Source organism: Palaemon carinicauda, chromosome 12 (genome assembly GCF_036898095.1).
Source record: "Palaemon carinicauda isolate YSFRI2023 chromosome 12, ASM3689809v2, whole genome shotgun sequence".
Classification (NCBI taxonomy): domain Eukaryota; kingdom Metazoa; phylum Arthropoda; class Malacostraca; order Decapoda; family Palaemonidae; genus Palaemon; species Palaemon carinicauda.
Window position 1 is genome coordinate 19,613,713 of NC_090736.1, and position 7,500 is coordinate 19,621,212.

A 7,500-nucleotide genomic window follows, 5' to 3' on the forward strand; every position below is an offset into this window, starting at 1 on the left:
AATGAAACCGGACGATATAATTAATGCATAGAGACTAAAAGGAAGCAGCAACCTCCTGCAACTTACAGGACTCTCATGCATTCCAAAAAGAATAAAGAGGAAACATACCGACCGCGACAGAAGAAATTAAACTCCTTTAATTCTACGATCTTATTCTAATTAATTTTCGGAAACAATAGCTTTATTTTCTTACCAAAATATTATTTGGTGTATAAAAACAATCTTATCAAAAGTTTTTTTTTTTCCTGCATAGCTCATCATATTTTTCAGCTTAGCTTTTGACTGTAAAGATGTTCATAATGGTAATAATAAGGTTATTAATATTCCCAATAAAAATACCTTCTTTATTTCTCAAATACTCTATATCTGAAAAGGTCTTCTGTGATTAACCTGTTTTTTTTTTTTTCTCAAAAATACAAAAGCCAAAATGAATTTAGTTTGGATTTTTTTTTTTTATCCAAACGATAATTTTGATTAAATCAAATACAAATCAAGTTAAGATAGCTCCCAAAAACTCCAATGGTTAGCATAGCCCACATTGAGCTTAATGGAAAGATTTCTCATCTAGTTCGATGGAAATAGAGGTAAAGATTTTTGGGGGAAATCGAAGAAAGGAATCCTAAAATTAATTCACATCAGAATTACAAAAAAAAGTAAAAAAAAAAAATCTCTTTTCCTAAAAGAATCAAGAGAACAGTTAATAGTCCTCTGAAAAATTACGCGGGACGTTTATTAAAGATTTCCCCTGACCAACTTAGGACTATCATTTATGACTAAAAGTCCACCCGTGTATTGGTACATTAGTGTATAGGTCACGTAATAATTTGCAGCACTGAACTCATATCGCTCCCTTTTATAGAGGTTTTAGATTGAAGTAAGGTGCGACTCATGGAGTACCGAGCAGTGATCATGTGTGTATACTTGAAAGGTCGCACCCCAAAACAGACCTCCGAAGAAATGAAATAAACTTATGGAGATGCTGCCCCATCATATGATGTTGTAAAAAACAGGCATTGCCAGTTGAAGTGTGGCTAGTAATTAACTGATAGTAAAATATGACCCCTCAGAAAAAAAGAAAAGAAAAAAATAATAGAACCCTAATCCAAATTTCTTGAAAACTTTATCATCAAAATCAATAAAAACCAAAACTAATATTTTCGATGAATAATTTCTATCAATTAGGAGCACCTTCAGTTAATCGGTTTCCATTCACGTGGGAAGGGAACAAGATAGAGTCAATCCATTGGCCATTGCTTAGCTAATTCATTTACGCCTGAATAAGCTCTTTCGCTAGTTAACAGTACAGTTGTCTTCACTTATTTCGATTCACTTCACGGGAAGCTAAGGAGACGTGTGACAGCTTTACATTGTAGCAGGTATCGCTTTGTTTATAGAAAGGGAAACTGTTGGCAATGCTGCCTTATTGGAAAAGTCGCTGAACTTGAAGTGAGGGGATCAAAAGCCTTTTTATTAATATTGCGAAGTGTTGTCAAGCAAATAACAATAGTTTTTCTGTGCAGCGTTTCATAATATTGATAATAAATATGCTTTTGATTACTTTTTTACAAACGTAGCGATTTTGTTTTAAAGGCAGCGTTGCCAATAGCTTCTCATTTTGCTTAACACTTACATGTTACAGAATACAGTAACAGACGTTTCCTTAGCTTCCCGTGAGGTGTACCAGAATTAATAAAGCCAACTATACCTAATGTAGCTTTGCACTCGTTCCCATTTTAGGATTAGGGAATCTGTGATAATTTTAACGGGCATTGTGTGTGGTATAACAGTCCACTTACCGACTGAGTTGATAAGAGGGTGGGATAATACAAGATCTAGTAGTTTTTGGGGGTAACCTAATACTTCTTAAGAAGATCAGCTCCTGGCCTAATTAAGTTGCCGGATTCTCCAATAATTTTCTGAAACTACCGATTACTTCCTCAGAGAAACTATTGCAACCCTAATTTTTAACGACAACATCATGAAATCTGATATGTAATTTGATTCTATTTCAATTATCTATTATTATTTCATGAAACTTTACGACTGTGGAAAAAAAAAATATGAGACGTCCTCTTTGCCTCTTGTGGGAGTGTCTCGAGTGGGAGTTTTACTTGTAACTATCAAAATATTTTTATCCGACTTTTTCTCCCTTATTCTTTGGTTCCTAACAATGCGCAAAAGGTTTGGATCCAGATATTCAACTTCATTCCTTTGCAAGGACATTTGCTTTATAATAAGACCTTTTTCCTGTATCGGTAAAGATTTCATTATTCATTTCTTATCAGGCATTTCCAAGACGAATCGAGTTAAAAGGAGTCATGCATATTAACTCCTGAACTCAACGACATTATTTTTTTATCTTTACGAAGACTTTATCAATTTTTTTTTGCGCGACCTAATATCACCTACTAAATCAAAAGGAAAGTTATGCATTTTATAGAAATACACCTTCATATTGGTATGTTAATTTCCCACCGAAATAATCTTAAAAGAAACAAATGTTTCGATAATAAGAAATGGTAGACGTTTGACAACTGAGTGATCCTTAATGTTTGGTTGGGAACTAGAAAACACAGATAAATATTTAGCCCATTGAAATTCTATTACAATTAACAGTGATGAGGTTCGTTGTCCACAAACCCACTGAACATAATCAAAATATTTACCAGTATTTGTAAAGAGATACTTATCATAAGAAATGAATAGATAAATATTTTGAGAAAATTAATTTGATTTCATTTACTCGAAGGGAGCTTCAATTGCACGCCGCTCCTGATGTTTGTTGGGTGAATGATGCTCTAACGTGAATGAATGAAACTCGTCTAATTTAATGACTCTTTCAAAACAACCGACTACAAATGAAGTTTCAGTGGAATTGGAGGTTTTTTTATAAATAGTCACGCTGTAAATGTCAAAGCCGCATGAAACTTAAATATGAGACGGCAATGTCACACTCTACTTACAAATATCAACACATGAACGTTTGATCTCAGCAAGACAAACCTAAAGAGAGAGAGAGAGAGAGAGAGAGAGAGAGAGAGAGAGAGAGAGAGAGAGAGAGAGAGAGAGAGACATAGCATATTTTAGAGTTATATATAGTAAATCTTCTGAGAATTTGTCAGGATTAAAACAAGTTTTAACCACATTTTATATTTTAATGTGGACGAAAAACTAATTATCATCATATTAGATCAACTGTCAATTTGCCTCTAGGCTTAGAGTTACTTATATTCTAAATGGAAGTGAGACAAATTTACTCAATTCTTAGGTTCTAATTTTAAAAGTCATAGAGAAAATTATTTGGGAATAACAAATTTGGATTTAAATTAGATATTTTTAGATGTATGAGCGATGTACATATATATATATATATATATATATATATATATATATATATATATATATATATATATATATATATATATATATATATATATATATATATATATATATATATATATATATATATATATATACATATATATATATATATATATATATATATATATATATATATATATATATATATATATATATATATATATATATATATATATATATATATATATATATATATATATATATATATATGTATATATATATATATATATATATATATATATATATATATATATATATATATATATATATATATATATATATATATATATATATATATATATATATATATATATATATATATATATATATATATATATATATATATATATATATATATATATATATATATATATATATATATATATATATATATATATATATATATATATATATATATATATATATATATATATATATATATATATATATATATATATGTATGAGAGAATAATAATGATTACTGAATTTGTCGCAGAACCATCATTTATAGTCATCCATTTTCGAAACCGAATTAACTTACAGAATTGAAACCAAGTGATTCCATTTGTGGGACATAATTGATCCCTAGAGAACATGGCTGAGTTTGCCAACGTCATTACCGGGGATTATTAATCACTATTTGTTGCATTACTTCAGAGGCTATTGCTCTACATGTACCATAATGGTTAAACTCTGGTTATCTTCTCTGTTTGCCTTCTCTGAAGTCTTATCTCTAGGTCTTTCCTCCATCTGAGAGCCGAGTAGTGTGACGAGCCAAGAGAAGGTTGTGACTCAAAGGCAGGATGAAAGTAACTGAGTAATTTTATTACAGAACATCGAATTATATATACATCATTTGTGGGCAAAAAGGTCATAACATATGACAGGCTGCTTCCTCTTCAACCAACAACGGTTTCTGTTAACAGTTACCGGTGAGAAAAACAGACATGTTTATTCAGGCCCCTATCAGTATTAGGGGAGAGCGAAGATACAAAGGATACTATATAGAAAAAAGAGAAATGTCGTTACTATGTTTGGTCTTATGACGCACTGTTGTACATGGCTCCCGCCCTAAAAATGACATACTGTAAATTTCTTCACGGCAGCCCCGAATCTGGAGTGGTAGTAGCAAAAATGCCACCGGTAGGTGGCAGTGACTGGCTGTAGAAGTCATGGGTTGGGGCGCGAGTCAGTGGTGGATGATGGGTGGCTTTGTCGCCGCTCCGTCTCGTCACGGGGTAGGCATGTGTGTTCCACGGCATTCATAGGCGTGTATGTCTTTCGGCATTTATAGGCATGTATGTCCTATGGTATTCATAGTCATGTGTGTCCTACAGCATTCACGTTAGCTTCGGTTGACGTTGAATAGGTGTCCTCTTCGTCAGGAGTGGAGGCGTTGAAGGAGGTCTTAAAGGTCATGAAGTGGGTGTCCATAAGAGCGTCGGCTTTGGTCATCAAGTCCTTTATGGGTAAACTATCGACATCGGGTATGGTAGCGCATACATGTTCGGGTAAACGGCTTATCAAAAGGGCACGTAGTAGGTTCACCTCACGAGGAGAGCCATCTGCAGCAGGTTGCAGGTTGCAGGTGAGTGATACTGGTCATTTTCCTGAGGGTGCGCGAAGCCCTTTGGTCCCCCAACGTTCGTTGAGAGAGCTGAAAAAACTTTGCTATACGGGCGGCTAGTGACGGCGAGTATTGCTGCAGAAGGTATGTTTTGAAGGCGCCATGGTAACGGTGATGGGGGTGGGGGGGTGGGGGGGGGAAGGCGAGAGGAGTGAGTCACTCCAGGGTCACCAATGTGACGGGCCGAGAGAAGGTAGTGACTCAAAGGCAGGATGAAAGCAACTGAGTAACTTTATTACAGAACATCGGCTTATACATACATCAATTGCGGGGAAAAAGGCCTTAACATATAACAGGCTATTTCTTGTTCAACCAACAACGGTTTCTGTTAACAGTTAACGGTGACAAAAACACATGTTATTCAGGTCCCTATCAGTGCGAGGGTAGAGCGAAGATACAAAGGAGACTATATATAAAAAAGAGAAATGTCGTAGAAAAGTATTGATGGTAGTCATTTTCAATGTCTCTAAAAATGGCTGTCATTCCTTAAAGCAGTGAAGAAGGCTTAGATTAAATAAAAAAATATTCACATTTGCGACTAAATGTTGCTCCTCTATTTACATGTTCTATCCATTTTACCTCTCAGCTGATTACCTCCCATTCCTTTCTATCATCCTGATGATATTCCACATATCAGAGGAAGTGACCCAGTTCAGAACAACAAAGGTACGATCCATTAAAAACCTCTCCAGGCTCCGTTAACATCAGAATGGATTAATTTCTTAAGATTTTGACTGGACGGCTACATACGATTTTTTTTTTAGTCAAGCGACGGTGAGTGTTGCCAGAAAATATGACCATCCGTAGTTGGTGAGTACGAGGATAGGCAGATTTGTATCTTGAATGACCGGTCAAACGACGGAATGATCGTACACATCGCTTGATGTCGGTAACATTGCAGAAATATGAGCATGGCCATCGTACATCTGTAGAGCGACTGGCGACAGACGGTATGATTGACAAAACATTGAAGTTAGGCGTGACATAAAGGTAACTACTCAACCAAACCCAGCAGACACCCACCGTGACAGGCTGACCCTGAAACCACACCCTCCATTCAACAGCCGTTACACCCACAGTGACCTTACAGTAAGTAGTGTGTGACACCCTGTCATGATGCAGCAGATCCAGCATTAGTATTTCCTCTTCATTACAGCTGTAAATCGCCTCAAGAAGTAGAGTGCAGATAAGGCCAAGGCATCTAGAGACTAGGTAAGGTATTACATAGCACTGTGTGTACTTCATTTGCATAAGAAGAACCTTCTGCGAGAGTTGTAAAACAATGACCCTAAACCGGCACCACTGTTTTCCAAAAATCGAGTGGTAACTATTCAAGGAAATCTTGAGTAGGTCATTTCCTCTTTGTTCGCAGCCACCATGCAATCTCTTTGGAGGTTAGTGGGGCTGTTATTGAGCAGGCCGACTCGGTAATTGTCTTTTTCATCTTTGATGTATTTTTTCACCTGGGCGCTTCACAGTCGTACAGGTATAGGTAGTTCTAGAGCCATTGGCCAAGGTCCTTTTCCACCCTCTTGGTCAATATGATGTGGTGGGAACATGCCCCACCATTTGTGTTTTCGTCGTCCACCACCTCATTCTCTTCTGTCGAGGCTGGTGGGGCTACTTCTACCTCCAGTTCTGTCTCTTCCTGGCTGTTCTGGGGTAAGTGGACATTCTCAGGTGGTACAACTACAGCATCATCCTTAATGGTGACGATTGGCAGGATTGTATTTTCTGATGATCCCTCCTGACCCAAGTTGTGACCTACTGTCCTTCCAAGTTCAGTTACGAACACACTGGGGGCAGGGGGTCATTGACTATTGGGTTGCAAGCATGTCCTGGCTGACATTGCTTTGGGATATTTGGGCCCTGACCGGTACAGGTGGTGGTGTGGGGTATCCTGAGGGGAGTGTAATGGACATTTTGGGTACCTTCATCCCTTTCATGTCCTTTTTGGGCATGCTGGCTAGCAAAGAGGTAACTCTCAATGTGTCGTGAGAACTGGATAGAGATGCCGTGGTGGCCTTATTATATATATGTGAGCTGGCTAGCATTTTACGTGGTTAGTGACGTGTGAATATATTTGTTGTGGAGATATTCACAACATGCACCACTCCATCAATTTTGGTGCTCATACATTAGTACTCCTCATTTGCAAGCCTTCTGAGGACGTCCTTCCTCATTTGCAGTTTATCGTTTGATGTATCTTTAGAAAGCTTTGTTTCTAAATTCTTCTCCCAGAAATTAAGGCTAACCTTAATCATTGTAAGACGTCCCTGGTACAATGACGACCCACACTTGGGCGTGCTTGGTGCCCTGTGCCCTAGGAGATTCATCGTGAACAAAGGGCTCATATGACGCAATGGCGTCATGATCTATTATTTTTTTCTGGAAGTATTGGCAACAATCTCTGTCGCTAGGTGAAAAATTGGAAATAGGAGACTTGCCTTAGCTGATTTTCATAGCTCACCAGATACGGTGGATTTGGCCTT

General features: G+C 36.7%; 1 pseudogene; it reads right to left on the bottom strand.

The window, feature by feature from the left end:
• Positions 1-7,344, bottom strand: part of LOC137650717 (lysosomal acid glucosylceramidase-like) — a 46,635-nt pseudogene extending 39,291 nt beyond the window's left edge.
• Between the last annotated feature and the right edge of the window lie 156 nt (positions 7,345-7,500).